The 27424-nt window shown below is 44.7% G+C and overlaps 1 long non-coding RNA gene across 3 annotated transcripts in view; it reads left to right on the top strand.

Moving 5' to 3' along the window:
- The window catches only part of LOC149306091 (uncharacterized), a 71037-nt gene that overhangs the window by 9960 nt on the left and 33653 nt on the right, over window positions 1-27424 (top strand). For all 3 annotated transcript variants that reach the window (XR_016271713.1, XR_016271714.1, XR_016271715.1), the window contains exons 3-5: window positions 6856-6896; window positions 8972-9137; window positions 23369-23465. This is a non-coding gene — a long non-coding RNA (uncharacterized LOC149306091). The remainder of the gene's footprint in view (window positions 1-6855; window positions 6897-8971; window positions 9138-23368; window positions 23466-27424) is intronic.

The raw sequence follows: 27424 nt of genomic DNA, 5'->3' as shown, positions 1-27424 counted from the left end.
ACCCATTTTTCAAGCAGGGGATGAATAACTGCAAATATTTTCCCCCCACAGTAGTGTGGCTATGTCCCCAAAAGAGATCCGCTTACACTATTTCACTCAGCCGTTTGCAAAGGCAAGGAGATAGATGTAGAGAAGGGAGGCCCAGCTGATTTTCATGCCCTCCTTCCTTCCTGGTCTGGTGGCTACTTGAGTAACAACAGCTCTTTCCATTTCCTGCGTAACCCCTTCTTCTTCACCAGCGAGCGATTGTGAAATAATGACCCTCTTCCTGATGTTTCTTCTCTTATATCCTTTGGTTCTCTACCATTTTCCCCACTTCGTCTTTGCAGATCTCTATAGCTCTTGGCAGGAAAGATCTTGTATGTTAATGACACTATTCAAGGTTCGGTGCTTGGGAGCCCTGGAGTAGCACCCAGACCATAACCTTCTTTGGGCAAATATGGAAGCTCCCCTTCCAGGCCTCACAAAGGGAACTTGTGGCTCCGAGTCCCAGCGGTTGTGCCTAAAGTCGAGTCACAGAGGTAATGACCCTGAGGCCTTTTCCCCAATTTGGGACACAAGAAAGCGCACAACAGTTGAACATAGGCTACTGGTAGAACCAAATGGTTTGAGTGTCAGACTACAATTCCTGAGACCAGGGTTCAAATCCCCACTCAGACATAGAAATCCACAACAACACATAATGAGATGTCTTGGAGATGGAACCCAATAGCCTGAAGGTAATTTTATACAGTATTTTGAAGTCCTCCACAGCTGGAAAGTCAAAGAAAAATCATCACTGCTCAAGGAAAAAAAAACTTGAAGGTGAGAAGAAACCCCAAAACAGCCCAGCTAGGACTGACTATTTGATGACTACAGAATGGAGTTTATTTGGGATTGGAGCATGACAAAGGCTTGGTGTATGTTGGAAAAACACAGTGCTGGCTGCATGGATTTCTGAACTGGAGCATGGCACACACATGCTTGATTTTGTTGAAGTTCATACACACACACACACCCTTCAGTTTTAATTTGAGGTGGTAACAAAGGCTGTTCCGTAGCTGCCAAACCCTTGGGAAACGATGGTCAGCTGCAAGTGTATGGTCAGGCAGTTGTTTGAGGCTGTTAAAATGGTGCTGTCCTTGGAAAAGAAAAGGGAAGGTAGATTGGGAAAGACACTTGTGTACAAAGCCTCTCATGCCCAGTGTCTGTGAGGATGAGGCCAATGTCAACAGAGGAAGATGTGGCCTTTCCACATCCCCAAATGGCTCATGTGAAAAGGCGTTTTGGAGAAGAGGGGCTCAACGCAGTTAGATGTCGCAATGTTCCTCGCACTTCTCATGTAGTAGTGGAAGTAGTAGTTTTCTTTATGCCTTGAAGCCACACTGTCTGTTTACTAATGCTTGGACCAATAGGTAAAAAGTATAACATGAAATACAGTAAATCACATATACATCTAGAATGCTTTGAAAATCCACCATGCCAGTGTTGTAAGGCAGTTTGAGCATTGGACTCTGGAGACCAGGGTTTGACTGCCCGCTCTGTCATGAAAACCCATCGAGGGACCTTGGACAAGTCACACACTCTCAGCCCCAGAAAAACCCCTGATAGGTTCACCTTAGGGTCACTGTAAGCTGGAAACTTAAGTTCAAGGCACGCAAGAACAGCTAAGATTAAAACACTCCCAACTGAAGCTGTCATTAGATAAGAACATCCCCAGAACAATCAATTGCAATGTCAGCAATACATTTTGTCCAAATTTTCACGGCCGCCAAAGCAAAAAAGAGAAACTTTGTGAGTTAGACAGTACAGCCGGCATCAGGAGATTGAAAATAAAACCTTTTCTGACGCAGTATTAGAATATATAGGCAAGACATAATAAAGCCGAAAAATCTAGTTCTTGGTTCAGAACAAATTAGTTAATGAGGGAAGTCCTCAATTTCTAGAGCTCCAAAATACATAAATGGTGGGCAAAAAGAGTAAGAACATACCTGGCATTCATTAAGACAGTAGGCATGATTTGAAAACAAAGGGCAGTAAAATTTTGCCTAAGATTTCAGTTTTGTTTAGTAACTAGCTTTGTACAAAAATTGAAAAACCAAGGTCATGATCTACTCAGAGCATTTGAAAATGCCCTAAAGTGCTTTAAAAACATCATAGGGCTTGTTTGTTTTTTTAAAAGTCCATCACAAAGCCAGCATGGAAGAAAAGTGTACTTTTGCATATGATATTGGCAAAAGAGAAAAGAAGGTACAAAGTTAACATAATCCTCAGATGTTGCCACTCCATTGCATCACAAACAAAATCATTTTTTCCACTAAACCGGTCCTGAGACAACTTTCCTTGGTGTCTTCTAAGGATGTCCCTTTGGTTAAGATGCCCATGTTCTAAATACTTGTATTCCAGTCAGTCATCTAACTGTAGTGGAACTGGAAATCTCCAGTATGAAGCAATGTATAGTTTTCAGGTTGTATAATTCAAACAACTCTCAGTTTCCTCCTGCCGTCACAATCTGTCAAGATCTCCCTCCAAGAAGTGTCTTTGGATGGGTTGATGTTTGATCATCAGGTATGGCCTTCAGGCTCCATGATCATGACTTCATCAGGACTGTCCACAGCCGTGATTTGTCTGCTGATCTTTGCTCACTGCTTGCTAGGGTGGGTTGGCGCACGCAACACACTGCTGTTGCATCAAACAACCAAGAAGGACCTGCAAAGAAAGGGAAGCAGCCAAAAAGACAAACCAGGGTCCAGAAGCTTGCTGTAGGCTTGGCACTGAGGAAGAAAACTTCCCAAGAAGTCCTGCAAAAGAAATAATGTTTTAAATGGCCCCAGAACAACGTCTGAGCAGGAGCCGTCTTGTGGCTGATGCTTGCAAAAGTTACTTTTCTAGACTCCATTTAATTCCAGATGAGTAATTTGGGGAAATTATTATTATTATTATTATTATTATTATTATTGTATTTTATTTTTGTCGAAGAGCAACATAGCCCAATATTGTTGTGGTACATGGGAAGGAGCCAGTGTGGCATAGTAGTTTAAGTATTGGACTATCACTCTGGAGACCAGGATTCGACTCCCAACTCGGCCATGAAACCCACTTAGTGACCTTAGGTAAGTCACACTCTCTCAGCCTCAGGTGATGGCAATGGTAAACCTCCTCTAAACAAATTGGGTCAAGAAAAACTCATGATAGGTTTGACTTAGGGTCACCATAAGTCGGAAATGACTTGAAGGCACACAACAACAGCAAATATGGACTTTGCTGGAAATCCCTTGCATCAAGCAAGGCTAACCCGTGGATTCTGGGCATTAAAGTCTGAAAGAAATGAATATATTCGAGCTTTGGCACTGATCTCTCCAAAGGAGATGAAAGAAAGCTTTCCTATCCAAGCCTTTGGACACAGCTCTGGTCAGGAATAGTCAGGCCATCATTGGGTCAGGGGCAGAAAGAGCCAGCGTCACATAGTAGTCTGTGTATTGGACTAAGACTTTAGAGACCAGGGTTCGATTCCCAGCTCGACCATGTAAACCATTGGGTGACCTTGGGTAAGTCGCAATCTCTCAGCCTCAAGGGAAGGCCATGACAAACCTCCTGTGAGCAAACCTTGCCAAGAAAACCCCAGAATGGGTTCGCCTTAGTCCCTTAACTCCAGGGCCTTTTCTCGCCAGGTGCCCACTTGAAAAGTGCCTCCTTCCCCGGTGATAATCTCTCTGTCTGCCCAGCAAAGAAGGAGACCTCCCATTCCCTTACTGCAGCATTCGAGGGAAGGAATGCATGTCCCGAATCAACATTTGCACCAGTTTTGAGGCCACAGGGCTTCCAAGGTGCCTCCAAACCCTGGCCAGATGTGCCTGCCTACCAGCTGCTTTTTTCCCTTTGGATCTGAGGAACTTTGCTCCTGCCTGCTGCAGCTTGCTGGGCTTTCTCCCCCCCCCCCCACTTCCACCCCCACAAGCACCATTCAGCCGAGATTCCAGTTTTTCTCGTTCTTCCCATAGATGACTAAAAGCGATAGAAGCTTTTCTAGGCTTCCCACCATGCCTGGATGATGCCATCACCTTCCCAAAAAAAGAGGTCTGGGTGTAAGCCTGTCCTCAGAATAGCAAAAGCAACGGAGGCTGCATTTGCACTGCAGAAATAATGCAGCTTGACACCCCTTTCACTGCCTTGGCTCCATGCTATCAAAATCTGGGATTTGTAATTGCGAGATATTTAGCCGTGTCTCTTGGAGAACTCTGGTGCCACAACAAAGCACAAATCCCAGAATTTCATTGCATTGAGCCATAGCAGGTAAAGCGGTGTCAAGCTGCTTTATTCCTGCAGTGTGACAGTAGCTAAAGCAGCACAGTATGGTACTTGGAAATACCTTCCATGCATTCAGTGCATTCTACGCATTACTTGGTGTTTATTCGCAAGTAAGCATGCATAGGATAGATAGCATGCCCGTCTTTGTTATTCCTGGGAGGGCTCAAGGACAATCACTGTCCTAATAAATCTTTTTGTCTGCACTTGATCATTTAGTACATTCCTGAGGGGTAATTTCTAAGAAGACTCAACTACTTCAGTCTAAGAAGACTAAACTTTTACCAGTTCATTTTGCAGGGCTTTAGTCCCACATATCCAAGTCTTGCAAGAGCTCAAAACATCCAGTTGATGTTCCAGGGTCCATGAACTGGTTTCCCTTTTTTCTTCTTCTTCTTTTCTTAGTATTTGTTTTATTCTGGAACAAAAATAAAAATAGGTCCACTCTAGGTGGGGTTGGCAACTACATTTAAACCTGGCTCCGTGAACAAGACACACAAATATATGCCAGGTATACCTTTCTTACTCCCAGGAGATGGGATTCTTCTGCCTTCCTCACCCCCTGCAGCTTGACAAGAGTGAGGGATTATTTCTTTGCCAAGTAACTCAGGAAGGCATGGGATTAGGTTTAGTCTAGCCGGGACTAACCAATGGGATTCCACCCAATAAGAACTAATCAGATTATTGCCACTTTGCTGCCCGATGTGATGTGCGCTGCCCGAAGGGTCTGATGGCCACTTTGATACAGAGCCATGTGACCTCTGAGCTACAAAGAAACGACTTCCCTCCTTTCCAGGTTTCCTTCATGCACTCTTAACTTCCATGCCCCATGTCCAGCGGAGAAGATAGCCTGAGGATTAGTCACTCCCTGTCTCAACCCAAAAGAGAGCAAGTTATCTTATCTCTCCATATTTGTGTGGGATGGGGATGAAGAGGGAGGCAAAGGCAAGGGAAGGAGCCAAGCATTTAAGCCAGGAGCTTGGAATGAGCCTCATCAGCTGGTGTTGCTATGCAGCCTCTGGGCTCCTCCAGCTCCTTTCTGACCAGGCCTTTCTGCGAAAAGTTGCGTTGCTCTGCCCATGCGTTTGCAAGGCAGGCCTGGAAGACAGAAGCAGTGCCTGCTGCTGTGGATCAACCTCTTCTTGTGTGAGGTGCATAGACTCTTAGAGTTGGAAGAGATTCCAAGGGCCATCCAGTCTAACTCTCAAGCAAGGCATACCTGACAGGTGGCCATCTAGCCTCTACTTAAAGACCTCCAAAGACGGAGATTCCACCACTCTCCAAGGGTGCATCTTCCACCATCGAACAGCTCTTACTGTCAGAAAATTCCTCTTAATGTTTATATGAACTCTCTTTTTCTGTAGCTTGCATCCATTGTTCCAGGTCCTGTTCTATGGAGCAGCAAAAAACAAGCTTGCTCCAGCCTCAGTATGACATCAAATACTTTAACATGGCTGTCATGTCATCTCTTAACCTTCTCTTCTAAACATACCGAGTACCATAAGTCTCTCTTCATAGGGCATGGTTTCCAGGCCCTTCACCATTTTGGTCGCCCTCCTCTGGACATGCTCCAGCTTCTCAAGTGTTTGCTATATATACGGGGGGGGGGGGGGGGCACACAGAGAAGAGCTAGTTCATCAGTTTCCTTGATCTTGTCTTGATCGACTGAGTGAAGTCAACAGCACTCTTGGTTTTTATTTATCTTTAGGCGAGGCACTGATTCAGGGTTTCTTCTAGGCCAGTGAAACCAGAGTCAAATGAAGCCCTGGAGCTGAGGATCTGAGAGAAGCAGCTCTGGGGTTCTTTGCAAAAGTTTCCTTTCCTTTTGGCTATGCCTACACTTTTGTCGGCGATAGGCATCTCAGCCTGTTCGCTTTAATTTGCGTTGCTTTTCATAACTGGTTAGCAGGCACGTTTTCATGGCCCCAGACAGTCTGAAAGGAAGAACTCAGAAACTGCACTGCTGGGATGAGGAGCGAAAGCTCCTGACAAGAAGCTGAACACAAACAGCAATGTCAGCGCTGCAAAAATTGTGTGCAGAGGCTGATCACAGCAAACCCAGGAGAGAAACAGGGTGAGGGATCGTCATCTTTGCAGAATAATGCAGGTATCTATGCATGCACCACCATCTCAGTTCCCCCACTTTGGTTGTCTAGGGTTGCACACCTTTTCACCTGTCCAGAAGGGGTTGCCTTTCTATCCTGCAACACCACTTTGGAAGAGAGAGAGAGTTTCGTTATATTCTATCTGGGGTTTCCCATTCAATTCGCACACAAGTCATAGAAAATGAGGTCAGCCTCCAGAGAAAAAGGCCACATTGTGCATTTTAATTCCTGCTCACAGTTTTTATATGACCGTGTGGCAGGGAGAGCAAGAGAAACGGAGAGCCGTGTGGGACGGAGGCCAAATATGAGCCAACTCTCCCTATTAACCAGGCTTATGCTGAGTCTGCCTTAACTGCTCAAAAGTGACTCAGGTGTTTTCTGCAAAGTTTTCACTTTTTCAACAAGAGATGCATGTGTGTATGTGTGTGTGTTTGCCATTGTTGATTTCTTTCTCTCTCTCACGCAGACATCTTGGTGACAGCCGATGTGGCCAGGAGCCACGCAGAGGTAACTCAACTTTCAATCCTTGATGTCAGTTTACACAAGACCTGTTTGCAAAGAGGGTGTATTTTGGGGCTTCTAGAAATCCCATTTTCTGATTGGTAGACAGGGTTGGAACACCCTCACGTTTTCCAGGGGATGAATTTATTGCAGTCTCAACACTTTCTGGTTTCCCATTTCCCCAGTGCCTAATTTATAGTGGATCTTGGCTACCTCTCAACTGTGGGGTACTGCAAGCATTGTGCATGTCTGTTTCTCTCCCTCTCCCCCAAAAAAGACTTTGACATTTTATTTGATGGAAGAGCTTCTTTAATCAGTTATCCAGAGAACACGCCATGTGACTAGATTATTATTATTATTTTAATAATTGTTGCAAGGATTGTAAAATATTGGCAGCCAAACAGCAACAAAGTGGAAAAGAAATAACATTTGCAAGAGGATGCGAACATTATCTACCTAGGGAATGACAAATGGCCCTGGGGGCGCAGGACGGGATTGAAATGTGAGCAAATAATGAAATAAAATGAAATAAAAACAATAGCTCACGGCCAATTTGGGAACAAGGAACTGACACTGACCCAAGAGAAGAAGCTAGCCAGTTTGAATCAGTTTCTAATCACAAACTGGGAGGTTATCCGCAATGCAATGCCAGGAACCTTTGGACAACCTGTCAAATGCGACCAGGGACGCTTTCCCAGTAGATAAGACCCCCACATCCTGTAGTTTGGACAAGACACCTTTTTACACTACACAGTTATAGCACTATGACTCCATTTTCAATGAGATGGTAATATCATATGGAATCTCTGCTTCTTTTATTGAGACCCACAAAGGCTGAGAGGGAGAAGACTGGCACAGGATGCAATTCTCCAAGGTCCCTATGTTTGCAGGTATGAATGTGCTGGATAGTGGAAAGAGTGGACAATTCGTGACAGGTCCCAGGAGGCTTCTTGGCCAGTGTGCCTCCTCTTTCCGCAGCTTTCCTGCACCCTGAGTCACGCAGCAAAGTGGCCTGAGTCACCCAGCAAAAATAGGGAACAGAGGCCAAGAAAGAGAGGGAGGCAGGGCGAGAGTGAATTTCCTAAGGCCACTCGGTTCAGGGCTAAGGGGGAACGTCAACGCAAGAACAAACTCAAACACATTCACCCCTAGACAGACAAATTTGTATGCCCCTTTGCATCCCAGTATTGGGGAAAACATAATCTATCAGTTCCTCCTCTTCTTCTCCCCTTCTTTAGTTCTATCTGATTTTAGAATGGTTTTATTGTGTAAAGTGCTGTTCTCCCTGATTTATATTTGTTTTATATATTTATATGCTTTTAAAAAGTACATACTGACTTTTTAAAAGAATGATTTACAAAGAATAACAGGCGGGCAGGCGAAGGAAGGAAGGAGAGAGAGAAAGACAAAAAAGAAGAGAGAGAGAGGAAGGAAGGAAGGAAGGAAGGAAGGAAGGAAGGAAGGAAGGAAGGAAGGAGAGAGGGAGAAAGTAAAGAGAGGGAGTAAAGGAGGAAGAAGGCAGAAAGGAATGAAAGAAGGAGAGTGAGTGTGAGAGAGGGAGGAAGAAAGGCAGGAAGGGTAGTACTGTATAGGATGTGAGCATGAGCTAAAAGTACACATTAGTATAAGCTGACTGTTACTTCCAAAAACATACTTTTTTGAAGGAAGTGTCTAATTAAAAAAAAAACATCTGTTCACGAGTACCAAAAGTAGAACTTCGGACCATTGAATAATAGTGAATTTTTCTCTTTCCCAACCTTGGAGCAGAATTCTTTTGGTAACAGTAAAAGCACACAGAATCCAACTACATTGACCATTAGTTAAATTCCATGTCTCAGGATGACAGTTTAAAGAATGTGTGGATCTACAAAGATCAATTGTTTTTCTAAGCCAATTCAGAAACCTTGTAATGCATCATACTAAAAAAGGAGTAACCGATGAACATTCCATATCCTATGACAATGGGAGGCATTGTCAGTACTGTTGTTGTTGTTGTTGCTGTGTGCCTTCAAGTCATTTTAATTCTATTTTAATGTACCTTTTTGTATGCTTTTAACTGTACTGTTTTTTAATATTGTAAGCTGCCCTGCTTCCTAGTTTTGGAAAACAAGTGCTGACCACCTTTCAAAGATTGCTGAAGCCAGACTCTGGCTCCATCCACTTGATGTCCCTTCAATAGAAGATGGCACCTGCCCTGCCCTCTCCATAACCTTGGCGTGAAACCTTGCAAAGCTCAGCATGGAAAAGGTGAGTCTGGGGATTCAGCCGAGATGAAACTGGGTGTGAAACTGCAAGGAGCAAAACATGTAGGAGGCCTGTGCTAGATTCTCGTCATCTGGAGCTGCTGGTGTCAGGAAGAACAAGACTCTGTGTGTCTGCAGGGGGAAAAGAGAGCCTTCCTTCTGGCTTCGGGCAATGCTGGGTATTTCCATATTGCTCCTCCTGAGTCACTTGCTTGCAATTACCCACCAGGCGTTTCAGAGCCAGCAGACACTTGTTCTGCCTGCTCCAGGGCGAGGAAGATGCTCTGCATCTAATCCATCCTTCAAGTGACGCCTTCCAGAAGGTGCCCAAGTTACCTCAGTTCAGCTTTTGTGAAGGAATTACCAGGCCTCTTGTTGGGCAACGTTTCCAGTCCAAGTGCCAAAAGGAGAGAGATGGAGGCAGGGAGGGAAAGAGAGAAGGGGGTTATCCTATTCAGCCTTTGCTAATCTCCCAAGTGGAAAAGGCTCAAAAGGATCACTCGTATAAACAAAGCAAGTGTGCAGACTTGTTTGCACGGGGCAGGAGCTGGGTGGTGGCTTTGCCGTGCCTCGACCCACCTCACCCACCACCAAGGTGCAAAGCCTCTGAAAGGAGTCGGGGAAGAAAGTATTTTTGAGGTTGAGAAGGATGGACTGCCTTCCATGACGACTGACGGTTCCTGTGGGGCAGCGAATCCAGGCCAGCCTCTGGCTAGCTTTAGAGGAGCTGTCCAGAGTGCTGAATCCATGTAGAAATGGAATTCAGCACCATGGAGAGGAGTGTTAAAACCTGGAGTGGATTCGGTGCCCCAGTGACCTGACTGCTCTCCAGCTGCTCCCAGTTGTGTTGAAACCTGAACTGGATGGTCAGATATGTCCCCAAAGGCCTTCTCTTTGGAAGAAAACGGTGAAGATTTTGGCTTGAATCTGATTGACTTGTCCTCACTCATTAAACCCAATGAATGGACAGAGTAAGGCAATGACAAACTCATTCATAATAAATCTGGCAGTGTTATGTAGTGGTTTGAACATTGGACTATGACTCTGGGAGATCTGGGTTCTAATTCCTGCTCAGCCATGGAAACCCACTGGGTGCCCTTGGGCAAGTCACACTCTTCAGCCTCAGGGGAAGGCAAGGGCAAGCCTCCTCTGAACAAACATTGCCAAGAAAACCCCATGATAGGTTTGCCTTAGGGTCACCATAAATTGGAAATGACTTGAAGGCACACAACAACAACTCCCACCACTTAGAAAGATTAGAAATCATATATGGTTTGTTAGGTTGATTTTATTTTTTTCCCCTCTGAGGGCAGCTTACAGCAAATCAAAACAAAGGGCAGCAAAAATCTTTATTATACAAACATTAAATAAAACAATTAAATAACCACTCTATAAAAATCACAAAATTAAAACAGCCAAATACTGATTTAAAATGCAGATAAAAAGATTAAAGCACAGCATACCTCATTAGAAGGTCTTGGCTCATGAGTCAAGAGCCAAAGGCCTGCCTAAATTAAAAAATAAATCTTTGCCTGCCAGTGAAATGTGGGAGCAGACACCTCTCCTGCATCCTCACCAAATATGATTTTGATGGCAGTGGGATAGAAAGCTCTCCCCTGAAGATCTTAAAAATCAAGCAGGTTTATATAGGGAGATACCATCTTTCAGATCATTTGGACTCAAGCAAACAGGGCTTTAAAGGGCATAACCAGCACTTTAAATTTTGTCAAGATACAAACCAGTAACCAGTGAAGCTTTTTCAACAAGGGAGTTAGAGGTTTCCTATTAACAGACCTATTAACAGTCTGGCCACAGCTTTTTGCATTCACTGGCATCTCCACAAACATTTCCAGAGGCAGTTCCACATAGAGTGTAGGAGTTTTCCTCCCATATTATTCTGGGGTCAAGGTGTCCCTGCAAGCAGTAGCAATAGCAGCTTCATTTATATGCTGCTTCATACTGAACTAAGCAGTCTCTAAGCAGTTTACAACTGTAAGCTAACTATAAGCAAACCATGTAGCCAGAACTGATTCGTCTCAGTAAGGGGAGGGGGGTTCTTTCTGTCTTGAGAATCATTGAATCCTAGATTTGGAAGGGACCCCCAAAATCCATGAAGTCCAACCCCCTGCTTAGTGCAGGAAATCCAGCCAGAGCATTGCCATCAGAAGGTCTCTTTTTGCAGACACCCAGAGAGGAAGACTCCACTGCCTCTGTAGAGAATTAGTTCCCAACCTTTGGTCCTCCATATGATTTGGACTTCAGCACCCATAATTCCTGACTGTTGGCCAAATTGTCTGAGGCTTCTGGGTGCTGAGATCCAAAACAAATGGAGGAGCAAAGGTTGGGAACTACTGCTGTAGGCAATTGATTCTACTGGCCATCCTCTCTTGCTGTCAAGACGTTCCATGTAATGTTCAATTGAAATCTACCTTCCTATAACTTCAAGGCATTAGAATCATAGAGCTGGAAGAGACCACAAGGGCCACCCAGTCCAACTCCATTCTGCCATGCAGCAACTCACAATCAAAGCACCCCAAACAGATGGCCATCCAGTCTCTGTTTAAAGACCTCCAAAGAAGGAGACTCCACTACACTCCGAAGGAGTGTCTTCCACTGTCAAACAGTTCTTACTAATGTTCCTCCTAATGTTGAGGTAGAATCTTTTTTCCTGTAGCTTGCATCCATTGTTCCGGGTCCTATTCTCTGGAGTAGCAGAAAACAAGTTTGCTCCATCCTCAATATGACATCCCTTCAAATACTTAAAAAGGGCTATCGTATCACCTCTTAACCATTTTTTCTCCAGACTGAACAGCCCCAGCTCCCTAAGTTTCTTCTCATAGGGCTTCATTGACCCTTCACCATTTCATTTGCCCTCCTCTGGACATGCTCCAGATTGTCCATATCCTTTTTGAAGGACCAGGTCCTACCCGCTGGAGCAGCAGAGAACAGGCCTGTCCCTTCCTTAAAGAGAGCAACTATGTCTCTCCTCCATCTTCTCTCCATCAGGCTGAGCATCACTTTCCTAAACCCAAATGGATCTACCTGCAAGGCGAGGAAGACCTGGCAAGCTGCCCAAGGAGTGATGTGCAGAAACTATTGAGAAACATTGGCAATCAGAATATTCTCTGTGGAGTCAAGAGTATGCATGAATCATAAGAGAGGGGAGACGCCAATCTCATCGAAGAGACTCGGTGTCATGAGAACTGATGAGAAGAACTCGCCCAACCTGGCAGACTCCTTTTTCGATTCATTAGATTCAAAGCGATTGCAAAAGGTTTTGATTATTCCCAGGGTAGCAATGTCAAGCCTGGCATCGAAAGGTGCCATAGCTGTGCCGCCTGATAAGAGGAAAGTGAAGCACCAGAGTGACTCCAAAAACTGTGGTGGGATTAATCCCAATTAAGTTTCTGAAAAAGCCTCAAAATATTGGGTTCACTGACTGGAGCGTTGCCAAGGGACAGACATTTTGGTGGCTTTCGTTGGAGGAAGTGATTAAATCAGGCTTCACAGCAGTAGAGACCAGTGCTTGGAAAAGTTACTTTGCAAAGCTGAGATCCTGTTGGGGCCTGAAGTTCTGGCAATGTAGTTATGAATCCAGGATGGCACCAGCTACCAGCTGGGTGATGGAGCCCTCCCAGTCCCCCCCCCCCCCGCCAAGCTGAGGTTGTTTGGGTTGTGAGGGTGAAGCTACACCTGGTGCCATCTTGCTAAGCCAGGCAACAGCTTTTGCACAAAGAAATCCTGGATTCCTCCTATATGAACATGAGAGCAGATGGGCACTGGAGCCATTTGTATAGAGAGATGGAGGACAAGGGGTCTTGGAGATGTCTCATCCACAAGGCTGCCATGTGTCAGAATCAACTTGAAGGCAGTTAACAACAAATGTTGATGATGCATGCCAGGAGCAGGATGCTGCCCACGGTCTCCAAAAGAAGGTGCAGAGCTGTGGAGCAGCCCCTGATGATCCCTGTGCATCTTCACCATCAGCGCCTCATGACTCTTATGATGATGACACACCAGTATCCATGTTGCAAGAGCACCCGGCACATTGTCTGCCCAGCTTAATGACCCTGTAGGCGGGACCAATTATTATTAGTAGGCTCCCAATGCATTAACGTGACTGCAGGCCTTCGGGCTACTTGCAGGGAGGTCACTGGAAGGTTCAAAGAGTCCCCTGCAGACAAGAGCTACCTCAGCAGCAATGGGAAGGGATCCTTTGCCTAGCCACTTGGAAAGATCCTTTGCTTTGTGGATTTCATGTTGCTGACTATAGTGATTGCAAAGCATTGAGCCATGGCAGTTAAGGCAGTGTCAAACTGCATTAATTCTGCAATGTAGATGCAGCCTAACTCCACTAAGCTCCAGCCCCTTCCCTTTAGATCACATCCATTGGGTGTGAGGGAGAGGAGACGGAGGAATCATGCCCTTCCAATTAGACTCAGGCAAAAGCAAACTGCTGCAGCCTCTTCTAGTTTCTGTGTTCTTCCTCATCAATAACCTTTGCCATCCTGACCCCACTCTGATGTTGCTTGGCTGCGTGCTTGGTCGTTTTCATCTGAGAAATGTTGGAGAATATGGAAGCATTGCCTAACCTGGTCATAGCTGGAACCTTTCCTGCAAACTATCATGTAAGTGCTGCTTCTGCGGGAACAGTCCTGCCTTTCTGTAATCCCAAGAAAAGTAACTTTTCCAAGTCCTGGCATTATGTCAACTCCGTCTTAAAAACCTTCTCGCGTGACAAGTGTTAGCAAGAGTGTCAGAGAGTTTATAGTATATTGCTCATCGAGGCTGTAGATTGCTGATTCCTCTTGCAAATGAACTATCCGGTGAAACTATCCTGTTCTGAATCACAAAAACATCATCTGCTCCATAAACGCAGTGAAAGTCTTTGGCTTTGCCAGTCAGCGCTGCGATTCGTTATCGCGAGTGTTAATTATTTCTATTAATTACAGACTCCTCGAGGGGACATGATGTCATTGCGTGGATACACGGGCTGAGAGCGTTTGGAAGAATAAGCCTGGCTTTTTCTCATTTCTTGGCTTGGCAGAAAGGTCTTTGCGTTTGCAGGTGTATTCAATCTGTGCCAAACCGAATGAGTGCCTCTTATTTGCCCAGTATTTCCTCCACCCATTTCTTTGCAATACTTTGACCTGGAGGATGGTTAGGGCTTGGAGCCTTTCATTTCAAGGGGGTGGCAGTGATGGTTCAAATCTGTCCTGGTGTTTTAATCTGAATTCTAAAGGAGTTAGCCAATGTGCAGAACTGATGGCTATGTCCCTGACGGTGCATCACTTCAGATTCCTCCTTTAAAGTTTGGAATTGCTCCTCTGTGGACATGGAGGTCGCCAGGCCACTGCTATTTTCATCAGATTTACTGCTCCCCAGTTCCCCAGTTTTGGAATTGTGAATTAGATGCCCTTCTTTGCAAAGCAAGGACGCGTCTTGGGTCCCGGCCTGGGAGAAAGGTGGCATATAAATAAAATAAACAAAACAAGTTATTGCCAGCACTGGAAGAATCCTATATTGTCCAGCTTAGATCTACGGTATGAAAAGGATTGGAATTTAGCACTCTCAGACTAACATGGCAAGGAAGACGAGCAAAAGATAATAATAACTTTGAGTTCACAGTGGTTCCCATTTATTTCCTATGTAAATCAAATTATTGAGGCAAGAAGTCATATTCTATCGGCCTATGGTTCCGTTTGGAAAGGATTAATCCAACAGAACAAATTGCAGGCAGACTAACTTTGTATTTCAAAGATCAGGATACTATAACTCATGCCCTATGTGCTATGTAAACATTGGTTAGTGTTTTTGTGCTGTTGATCTACCTTTCTCGTGTTAATTTTTGGGTTTTTTAAATTAATAAATTTTATTTAAAAGGAAAAAAGAAAAGAAAAGCTCAGAGAGCTATAAATAAATAAATGCAGTGAGGGCATCTGGCTACCCGGAGTGGGATGAGATCTGAGACAGACAATGATGAATTTGGGGCGAGGTTGGATTCTGCCTGAACAAATGCCCCCTTATCCCAAAGGTCTGGGACGTGGGGCGAGGGCAAACCTAACCTCAGCCGAGTTGAAGGGTATGTAACATGGGCTGTTTGCAGATGGCAGGAAGGGTTTGTTTGCTCAAATGAAAGGTCAAGGTAGAAGTCCACTAGCCCTTTGTTAATCATTAGTTGGCACTTCCATATAATACATCATTATCTCCTTGTGCCCACCACCCTCTTGTCCTTCCCTCTGCCAGGATAGACATGGCTTTCACCAGCTTTGTTCTCCTGCCAGCACCAAAGACCTTGCTATTCAGAAGGGTGCTTGGCTTTTACCCTAATGCTGAATTGGGTTTTCTCTGGTCAATGGCACCTCTGGCTAGAATCCTGGTCATGACCAACGCCAGCATTTGCACTTTAGCCAAAGTTACACAATGCTGGAGAGGGACTGCATATGTAGGCCTGAATACTATCAGTTAGTCCCAATTGGAGTGTAAAGACCAAGGCTGCATGGCTGTGTCTGCACTGCAGCAGTTTCACACTACTTTAGCTGCCATGGCTCCATGCTATGGAATCCTGGGATCTGTAGTTTTCTAAGATAGGCTGCATCCGCAATGCAGAAATAATCCAGGTTGACACCACTTTAACTGCCATGGCTCCATGCTATGGAATCTTGGGATCGGTAGTTTTCTAAGATAGGCTACATCTGCAATGTAGAAATTTAGGTTTGGGACACCAAATTCCTATAAAACCAGCATACATTTTAAATACAAGTTTTTATGATCCTCAGTTTTGCAAGCCTGTGTGATCTAACATTGCTCTTACTCTGGGAACCAAGCCAAATAGGGAGAAAAGGCATTTGACCTGATGAACCAAGGGAAGGATGGAAGATGTTCCTCCTCAACAACACACCCCTTTGGAGGCAAAAACTACCCTCCCTCCGACAGACATTCCCTTATCTGTAGGGGGAAAAGCAGACTATTGAACAAACAGGGTCACCACGCTCACATCCCGTGTGACCCTGAGATGGACTCACCTGCGGCCAGTTTCCATTGACGTTGTGGTCAGTCATTGACCCCAAGTCTCTGCATCACCACCTCTGAACTTGACCCACCTTTCCTGGTTAAAATTCCAACCAAGATGCTCAGGACGCTTCACCTATACACAGGGTGACCACAAGTCCTCCTTTTCTCAGACATGTCCTACCTTTCAACCTCCTATCTAGGAGGAATTCCAAAATGTCCTCCATTTTGAGTATGACCAAGGAGTGTGAATAGACATCTATGAGTGCTTTTACATTTCTATGTAAAACTTATTATGTCAAATTCACTGTGTAAAATTTACATTTCTAGGAGTGCATTTATGTGGTCATGTCCCTGGTGGCGCAGTGGTTAAATGCCTGTACTGCAGCCACTCACTCAAAACCACAAGGTTGCGAGTTCAAGACCAGCAAAAAGGGCTCAAGCTTGACTCAGGTTTGCATCCTTCCAAGGTCGCTAAAATGAGTACCCAGATTGTTGGGGGCAAATTAGCTTACAGTTGTAAACCGCTTAGACACTGCTTAGGCGGTATGAAACGGTATATAAATGAAGCTTGTTTGTTTGTTTGTTTGTTTGTTTCAACCTTCTGTCCAAGAAGAATTCCAAAATGTCCTCCAGAGTCCTAGTCTAATGATCAAACCACTATGCCATGCTGGTTCTCCATATGTGTGTGTCCACATGCTGAATATGTTCAATAGCTGACTTTTGCAACTTGCTTTTTCATCATGGGAAGAGTGCCCCTGGTGGTCCCTAAGTGATAGTCCTTATTATTGTGCCAGGGATCTAAAAATAAAGATGCAAGTCCTTGCATCCTCTACCTATGAATTTATTCTGCAATTTGGTTGCTAAATGAAATAATGACGGCAAGGTCAATATTCCATTGCCATCTCTCCCTTCTTTCTGGAGCTTTCAAAGGCTGCAGCCACTGCAAAAATAATGCAGTTTAATACTACTACTACTAATAAAATGTATTTCTATCCCGCCTCTCCAATAGGATCAAACCAAATACATAATCAGATAATATCACAACCCCCTCTTCTTTAAAATAAAATAATAATAATAAAATTTATTTTGACACCACTTTAACTGCCATGGTACAATGCTATGGGATCCTGTGATTTGTAGTTTTATGATTGAGCCTTCTCTTTCAGAGAGCTCTGGTGCCACAACAAACTACAAATCCCATGAAGAGGGGCATTATGGAAATGAAAGACAGGTTGAGTTATATAAAGCCAATTTCTAGAAAGCAGGAAATATTATTTAATGAAAAATTGCTTGTCAGATATAAATATGGATTCAACCAAGGTTGTTAACCCAGGTTGCATCTGCACTGCAGAATTAATACAGTTTGACACTGCTTTAACTGCCATGGTGCTATGCTATGGAATCCTGGGAATTGTAGTTCTGTGAAATATTTAGCTTTTTCCATCAGAGAGCGCTGGTGCCACAACGAACTACAGATCCCAGGATGGCATAACATGGAGCCATGACAGTGAAAGCAGTGTCAAACTGCATTAATTCTGCAGGGCGGCTACTATTTCCTACTCCTTTCTCTCTGCACATTCAGGGGGTTGCAACCCCAGCAGTTGGAGAGGATTTGCTAAACTATTCTTTGAGCTTTTTCAGCCTGGTGGTGGGTCCCACCCTTCCGATGAATTCAATTCTTTATTTATGAACGTTCTTGTATGGTGTTTGTGGCGGTCGAGGAGTAAAGCTCATCAGCTTCTTTCTGTCTCATAATCTTGGTGCAAGCGCACCTTTGGCGCCATGCACCTGGACATTATTCTGCCACTCCCAGGAAGGATAGCTTTGGTCTCCCTGCCTCTCCATCCACCACCCATGGAGAAGAAGCACCTAGAGATTCAACTTCTCCCCCTTTTTTTGCAGTGAACACATTCCAGCAAGAGAAAGGAGACATTAACCTCTTAATTCCTCTTCAAGAGATCATTAAGGCAATTGAGATGACCCAGATGGACAAAGAACTCAGCAAATAAAAGACTGCTAGGCCAAAGGGGAGAGTCAGTGTGACCTAGTGGATTGAGTATTGGACTCTTGACTCTGGAGATCAGGGTTCAATTCCCTGCTTGGCTATGAAATTCACTGGAGGACCATGGGCAAGTCACACTCTCTCAGCCTCAGGGGAAGGCAATCTGTTATGCAAGTTATGCAGGGTCTAGTACAGGGGTCGGCAACCTACGGCCCGTGGGCCGGATCCAGCCCGGCGAGGCCTTGGGACCGGCCCCAGCCTGGTCCTGCCACCGATTGTCGCCCCCGCCGCAGCTTCCGCACCGCTCCGGGCGCCATTTTGAGTTCACCCCCCCCCCCCATTGTCTGAGGGACAGCAACCCGGCCCCCGGCTCAAACAGGTTGCCTACCCCTGGTCTAGTACTTGCATGGACAATGCCCAGGGAAGACTAGGCATCTCCAAGTAGGAGTAGGAAAAGAATCCAACTTGGATCTTGGTGATCCATGGCTGTTGGTCAGAGGTGACCCAGTCCTGGGCTAGACTGACCAATGGCCTGATGTAATGTATGCCACCAGCCCTGGTCCCTACTATGTGTGCCTACTGATCTTCTAGCCTATGAATTTCCCAGGAAAAATTTTGGGAAACTACAGCAGGAGGAAGAGCAAGCTCATGGCCTGCAGCCCAGCTAGCAAACTCTGCCTGGATCTCCCGGTGACACATAATAGTGCATACCACGAGGCAGCTGGCACATCGGACCCCCCTCTCCACATCGGTGGTGCTGTCAGGTCCAGACAAAGGAACGCCCTCGGCTGAAAACAGGGCCCATCTCGCTGGGGGGAAAAACAAGCCATGGAAAAGTTGGCAAGGAAAGAGGTGAGACGAGGGAGCTCACACTGCTGGAGGCAATGTGCAAAGAGCAGGTTGCGCCGGATTCTGCAGCCTCCTTTGGCACGGAGTCAGCATAAGGCAGCGTTCGCACGACAGCCTCACACGTCCAACACGGCACAACAACAGATCAGTTCTGTGGTTAGCAAAGAAGAGAGTCGCCTGCAACAGCTCAGCTGAATAGGAATGGAATACCGTTTCACAAAGGGTGGGCAACTTGGCCACCCTGGCTGGGGATGATGGGAATTGTGCACCAACGTGTGATTGGGGTCTGATTGGTCATGAATCAAAACTGCCAGATGCAGAACAAAGGTATCCCATGGAACACAGTGTTGTTATTCTTGCCTTCTTTCTACAGTAACTCAGAAATCACTGAAAACGACAGCTCAAAAATATACAAATCCACAGAACAAATTTACAGGCTTTGCAGAGGCTTTTGGGTTTGGCTGAAGTTCACATCCCCTAATAATTTCAGCTGGACCCTGTAATGATGTTTGAGGGAGCGGGGGAAGTCAGGATGTGTGCAAGGAGCCACTTGACAACACATCTGGACACTCAAAAGAGAAAACATTTGGCACAGCTGCCAAAAGAGAGCAGTGGAGAGAGAAATTCTGTTCTTCCATCATATTCCTTGCACAGCGATGACTTCCAGACATCACTCTTGCGCACGTGGTTTTCTTAATAGAGCACCCGCTGGATGGGATGGGCTACAAAACCTATCAGCCACACTTGCACTGGTTTGGGGGATGATGGGACTCACAGCCCAACAACTGGAGCATGCTGGGATGGCAATAGCCTGTGATACAGCCAGACTTGGGCTGCATCTGCACTATGGAGACCATGCATTTTAACACCGTTTTAATTGCCATGACTCCATGCTATGGAATTATGGGATTTGTAGTTTTGTGAGAGATTTAGCCTTCCCCGTCAACCAACTACAGATCCCAGGATTCCATAGCATGGAGCCATGGTAATTAAAGCAGTGTCAAACAGCATTAATTCTTCAGTGCAGATGCAGGTCTGGTTGTTAGCCCTCAAACTGAAGACAGTTGGCCAGAGAGCGACAATGATTCACACAATGATCCCCTCTTCCAAGAGTCCCAGGGCTGCAAGCAGCAAAAATTTAACTTTGTGGAACAGATGAGCAGCCTCTTTGCTGCACCTAGTGTAGAAAATGAGAAAACTAGATACAACACATGGCGATAATAATAGCCATTTTCGTATGTGTTATTTCATAAAAATATTTATATCCTGCCTTATATCCAAAGATCTCTGGGCAGCATATAATAACCTTCATTTAAACCATTTAAAGTTATATGAAATGCCAACCAGTAAACGATAAATTACAGGCTAACATGAATTAAACAATCTCACCAATTAAAATGAGAAAATAGCTAAAACCACATGCATGTACCAACAGGATAACATCATTAGACCCCAAAGGCTTTAGTCACTGGAATATCCTCCACTCCATCTGTTCATCAGACATTATTATATATAACTGGGTTTTATAGAGCGTGGGTTGTGTGTGCTTTATTTTGCATTTACCTGCATCACCCTGAGAAAAATGAGCTACAGCATCATCAGTAGTGGCTAAGGACTCCTCTGTTAGTGGGGTGGCCCAGCCATTCCAGGTTGTAACCTAAACTTTATCCAAGGTGTGGATGGTTGTACACTTGTTAACTGTCATCAAGTCAATTCAGCTTATGGTGACACCTTGATGGATAGGCCTCCAAGTCACCCCAACAGCCTTACTCAGATCTTGCAGACTCAGAACACCCATTGTGACTTCCTTGATGGAGTTTCTCCATCTCAAATGAGGTCTTCCTCTTTTTTGGGGGGCCTCCCACCTAGCTAAGCATCATTGTCTTTTCTGAAGAGTCATGTCTTCTCATAATGCCCCCAAATGATGACAGTCTGAGTTTAGTCATCTTGGTGTCTAGGGAGAATTCAGGCCTGTTGTTGTTGTTGGTTGTGTGCCTTCAAGTCATTTCTGACTTATGATGACTCCATGAGTGAGAGACTTCCAAGTTACCCCATCCTCCACTGCTTTGCTTAGCTCTTGCAGATTCAAGGCACCCATTGTGGCTTCCATGATGAAGTCCATCCACCTGTAATGCAGTCTTCTTCTTTTCCTCCTACCTTCTACCTTAGCAAGCATTATTGTCCTTTCTAGCAAGTCATGTCTTCTCCTGATATGGCCAAAGTACGACAGTCTGAGTTTAGTCATCTTGCCATCTAGGGAAAATTCAACCTGATTTGTGTTGCTGTTGTTGTTGTTGTTGTTGTTGTTGTGTGCCTTCAAGTCATTTCTGACTTTTGATGACCCCATGAGAGACTTCCAAGTCAGCCTGACCTCACCAGCCCTGTTCAGGTCTTGCAGACTCAGGGTATCCATTGTGCCTTCCTTGATAGAGCTTTCTAAACATCATTGCCAATATTTGCATGCAATGATACATCCCCCAGAACCTAAATCAATTTACCTATTGAAAAGAGAGAGTGTGTCCACACTACGGAACCTTAACTTGCTGGTCCTGGGACTTGTAGCTTGGGCAAAGTCCTTTAGAATCCTTTGCCAGAGAGGCCCTCTAGTGTCCTCCCCAAACTACAGATCCCAAGATACTATGTGAAGAGACAGACTGAGCAACAAAACAGAGTACATTGGGAGCTGTGGCTCAAGAGGTTAATCTTCTGCATCTGCCATACTGCAGAATTAATGCAGTTTGACGCCGTTTTAATTGTCATGGCTCCTTCCTATGGAATCCTGGGGTCTCGAGTTTGTTGTGGCCCCAGAGCTCTCTGACAGAGAAGTCTGACTATCTCTCAAAATTACAGATCCTGGAGTTGCATCACTTTGAACCACGGCAGCTCAAACAGTGCCAAACTGCACAGATTTTTCAGTGTAGACGCAGCCTAGCTCTTTCCTAGTTTCCTCACTTTACCTCCCCACCAATGCCAAGATTTCAAATGTCAGTTTGTAGGAAACGACCCAGACACAGGGAAGAAATACGGGAATGAGGAGCCTCGTGCCTCCCTCTGCTACTGCTGCTGCTGCTGCGACCTCGGAGTAAACAAGCGCCTGTGAAGAAACATTGACCCGATTTGTTTTTAATCACATGCTCCGGCATGAACATTCATAAAACCTCTGTGCCAGGTGCAATCATTAGTCAGTAAATTAATCATACATAATTACCAACTTAGAATCTAATTCACTCCACTTCCAATTTCCCACCAGGAGCTCGGTGAAACTCACCCATATTCCTTGTCTCACCCCATCCTTTCCTACATAAGACAGAGACAGAGAGGGATCGGGACCCATAGGAGAGAAGCCATTGCATCTGGTGCATGGTGCAAATCTCTTGGATTATATGGTGTTACAGGTAGCAGTGTTGCCTCCTAGGAATGCAAATCTTCCCATTCTTCAACCTCACAGTCAAGGAAAAGTATTCTTCAAAGTTTTCTCCTCGCCTCTGCCCATAGGTGCCTTCAAGTCACCTTTCTCCTTATGACAACCCCATGCATTTTTCATAGGGTTCTTCTTATTTAGGCAAGGAATCCTCAGAGGTGGTTTTGCCAGTTCCTTCCTCTGAAATAGAGCCCACAGCACTTGGGATTCAATGGCGGTCTCTCATCTAAGTGCTAACCAGAGCTGACCCTTCGTCATTCCATGATCAAGCTGGATCTGGTGCCTTTAAGCTGCAAGAAGAGAATGAAATGTCTATGTGGTTCCTGGATTGTCTGATCAGAGGATTCAAATGTAGATCTGAACTGTTTTAATCCTATTTTAATATTCACTTTTTGTTCAGATTTTAGGTGTGTTGTTCTTTTTAAAATGTACACAGCCTTGAGTCTCAATTTTGGATAAAGGTGGGATACAAAGAAATACAACAGCAACAATAATAAAAACCACCACCGCCACATGTGTTTGGAGAGAAAGTGGCAGAAAATAGGGAAAAAATGAAAATATATATGTAAGTGTAACACGGTCCAATGCACTTTTTTTTTTTTCAGGTGGTGGCATCTCACAAAACTACAAATCTCAGGATTCTGTAGAATGGAGCCACAGCTATTAAAGTGGCATCAAATTGCATTATTTCTACAGTGTAGATGGACCCTCTGGACTGGGATTCAAGACAGCTCAAAAAAGATTAAAAACAACCACACATAAAAACAGACAAATGCAGGGAGAGACGATAACAGCCCCCAAAATATAATGCCAAAACCCAATTAAATCAATTATGGTATTAAAACACTACTGAGATGGATTTTTTTTAAAAATGAAAACATATTTTTAAACGTAAAGCACCAAACTGCTGAAAGCCCCCTTTCAAAGCATGTATTTGTTTCTTTTGCAGAGCTGATGTCAAGATAAGTCATCCCACGTTCTGGTCGTTGGTTGCAGCCAACTTTCACAGCCAATTTGTGCCGTATCTTACATTCCTGGATCCTCAGGTATGAGCCATAGACTAAAACAAAGATACTATAGTCTTCCCGTCCCATGAGTCACAAATGTCTGTAATCCTAAAATTGAGATAATTGCAAGAAATTACCGTGTGCATCTCCCTCCCTCCCATACACACACAGGCACACAAAAATTTCCATCAACATGGATGGCATTCAGACTTCCCCATGGGTTATTGCTTGTCAGTGATTGTAAACCACAACCCAAAACAAACAATGCATTTTGAATTCTTGGCTTGGCGCTTGGCTTTTGGCTGCTGTGTTTATAGCAGCATTTCCTGCAGGGCCCAGAGCAACATCCCAAAAGCAGGACCCCTTGGCCAAGATTTGGGGGAGTTCAGCAGGACCCATACCCTCCAACGTGCCCCACTTTGGCAAGGACAGCTCCAATTCATCCTCTGCTGCCCCACTTCTACAGCTGGTTTTAATATGTCCCAGTTCTTCTACTCCTGCTTTCCTCCTTTGTCCTCATCTTATTTCCATTGCTGGATACTAAGTCCAAAAGTAGTTTGCACTCAGTTAACTCCGCAGTGGAGAAAAGCAGAGAGGAGAGGAATCTTGCCCTTCCCAGGAGGCTCAGGCAAAAGCAAACTGCTGCAGCCTCTCCTGGCTTGTCTCTTCTTCCTCATTAAAAATGTTTGCAATCTTAACAACATCTCTGATGTTGCCTGGCCACACACTTTCCAGTTTTCAACTGCAAAACGTTGGAAGGTATGCAAAACCTTGCGTGTTTTCTTAGGTCCATTGTTGTGTGCTATCACACCATTTCTACATAAGGAGAGCTGAAGATGAACCTGTTATGGGGTTTTCTTGAAAAGATTTATTCAAAGGCAGTTTTGCGTTTGCCTTCCTTTAAGGCTGAGAGAGTGAGACTTGTTCAAGGTCACCCAGTGGGTTTCCATGACTGAATGTTGGGTCTGGTTAGTTTGAGATGGGAGACTACCATCCCAAACTACGGTACATATAAATTCCAAAAAGCAAACCTTGCTTTTGCCTTTTGATATAAGGGACACCATTTTACTGCCCCGTTGTATATAATGGGACTTAAGCATCAATGGATTTGGATATCTATGGGGATCCTGGAACCAAACCCCAGCAGATACCAAGGGCCCACTTTACTGACCACTGAGCTAGGCTTGTCCTATCTCAAGGCAACCCAATATCTTCCGCATTCATTTCCATTATATCTTCATTTTCCCTCTGGTCGAAAGGGTGCACTTCTGGGGCACTAGCAGTGATTGCATCTCCAGAGCTTTCTTCATCCATACCTTCCTAAGAGTTCCCTCTTGTTTGTACCTGAACGCTCATAAATTTTGTCTGTTTGCAAAGGCTTTGGCATCCAGCCTAGATCTCCCCTTTCTTTCACGGCCTGGGCGCTCCCTTAATCTGTGCCATGTATTTCATTGTGTCAAAACAGGCATCTTTCTTTCTGGTATGCTCAGGGTACTTTGCAAAAGCCACATCGGTGTAAAAGGAACCACCAGAAATGTCAACTGACCACAAGGAATTCCAAGGCGATATGCCCACTTTGTTTGCCCTCACATTCCATCTCCTATAGTGGACAGGATTGGGTTCAAAAGGCAAACACAAATAAGATTTTGTTGTCGTTGTTGTTCTTCCTGGGTGGGTGAGAGGGGATCATACAGAAAGCCACAGAGTCTAAAGCAAAAGCCAATTCTGTCTTTGTGTGTGTGCTTGTGTGGACCAAATGCACCCACCCACTTCAGCGATTCACAAGAGTCTTTGAAAATTCACAGATGTTACATTTATTACTACACATGTGTGAAGCTGCAATCTCACTCCTGTTCCAAGGAAAACATATGCACAGATAACCCAGAGTTGTTGTTGTTGCATGCCTTCAAGTCATTTCTGACTTATGGTCGCCCTAAAACGAACCTATAGAACCTGTGGTGGAGTGGTTTGAGCATTGGACTATGACTCTAGAGACCAGGGTTCAAATCCTGGCTTGACCATGTAAACCCACTGGGTGACCTTGGGCACGTCACACTCTCTCAACCTCAGAGGAAGAAGGCAAAGGTCAATCTGAAGAAACTTGTCAAAAAAACCCCATAATAGGTTTGCCTTAGAGTTGCCATAAGTGGAAATTACTTCAGGGCACACAGCACATAGAAACCCCAAGTTGGGAATAGTCTTTGAAAAATGCATAGTTTTCAAGGCCTTTTTCACAAAAGGGACTAAAATGGTTAAATTATACTTTCTTGCCCATGAGGCTGGAATTTATGAAGGTTTGTCTCTACCAGTATCTTTACCATCTTGGTTGCCCTCCTTTGGACATAGTCCAGCTTCTAAATTAGATGCTGCCCTGAGAATCTGGATGTCCAAAGAGGCAGAAATTCATTACCTACTAAACTACATCAGAGCCTTTTCATACTTGCTATTTCTGTGCTTCCTACTGTCCTTTTTTTTCTATTAGTTTATTTCATTTCCATGCTGCCTTTCTCCTGGAGTGGGACCCAGCCTTGCTTCCCATGTTAGCAAATTCGAAAGAGTAGGAGCAGCCACCAAGAAGGCCCTCTCCTGTGTATATGATATTGATCACTTTTGTCCTGTTGGAACAAAGGCTTTAGGTATTGCATGAACCCCTATCATCTTCAAGGGTATCATTTCCCCCCCTTTTTTCCATTTTTCTTTTTTGGCTCGTTCTTACTCTCCCGCTCCTTAATGATAAAAGTGACTCATGAGAAACTTTGAGGTGGAGCCCTTGAAACAAGGAGTGTAAACGCTTTGGAAAGGAAGGTCAGCGTACTCGGATTTGCAAGCCTGAGCATGCCCCATTGTTGACGGCGCACATCAACAATACTCATTAGATGCCTGTGGTTGGGAATGGATTGTTAATACTCTCCGCAGCTCCGTCACACTTTGCTGACGGGCGATATATCTGCCAGCCATCAAGGAGTACCACTGCAGACCTGGTTTGGTGGGCTGGGTCACTGGCAATGGGGGCAAATTGGCAGTGGCCAGTGAAAATGGGGAAAAGGAACAAACCTGGTGGTTGACTTATTTATCTAAAGCAAGCGTGGGAATCTCATGGCCTGTGAGCCATATGTGTCTAAGGAGATTATCAGATGGGAAAAGGATGTCCTTGTCTTGTCCTTTTCTCATCCTTGTCTTGTTTCACACAATGTCGCACATATCTGGGAAGCATGGCTGACTGCGATCGGTTTGTAGACCATTTGGAGGTTGTGCTTCCTTATCAGTTTCCTATTCTGTCTGTGACTTCTTTGATGCATGGTAAAAATAGCTTCCCTTTCCCAAACAAGAAAATCCAGCAAATGCTTCGCTCAGTGAAGGACAGGAGAGACCCTCTCACGGCCGCAAAAGTTGACCACATATGGTGCAGCTGCGGACAAGTCTACATAGGGACCACCAAATGCAGCATCCAAACACATATCAATGAACACTAGAGACACTCCGGACTGGGTCAGCCAGAAAAATCATCAGTATATGTTAAAAACCATCCTGGGCATAAAATGCTATTGACTGAAATGCTGGACCGTGTCAACAACGATCAGGTCAGAATGCACAGGGAAGCTACTGAAATCCACAAACACCTGGACAACTTCAACAAGAAATAAGCAACCCTGAAAGTAAACAAAATTTGGCTAACAGTCCTGAAAAACACCAAAATCAAGACCCAGCAAATGCAAATGAAAACCAGCCAGGTTGAAGGAGATTCCCAGCAGACAATGGACCATGAATTAAATAGACCCCCCTAAGCCTTGCCATTCAGTAACAGAAAAATACACAGATTAACATGTAAATTGCTTCCTCTCAACCGACAATATATATATATATATATATATATATATATATATATATCCCCCACTCTCTTCCATGCCAACATTCTCTGAAGATGCCAGCCATAGATGCTGGTGAAACGTCAGGAAGAAACTCTTCTGGAACACGGCCACATAGCCCCAAAAACCCAC

This window comes from Sceloporus occidentalis, unplaced genomic scaffold, assembly GCF_023333645.1.
Source record: "Sceloporus occidentalis isolate IW3139 unplaced genomic scaffold, rSceOcc1.0.p SCAF_10, whole genome shotgun sequence".
NCBI classification, from domain to species: Eukaryota; Metazoa; Chordata; class Lepidosauria; order Squamata; family Phrynosomatidae; genus Sceloporus; species Sceloporus occidentalis.
Note: the sequence above shows the minus strand (reverse complement) of the source record. Positions and strands in the feature narration are given on the sequence as shown.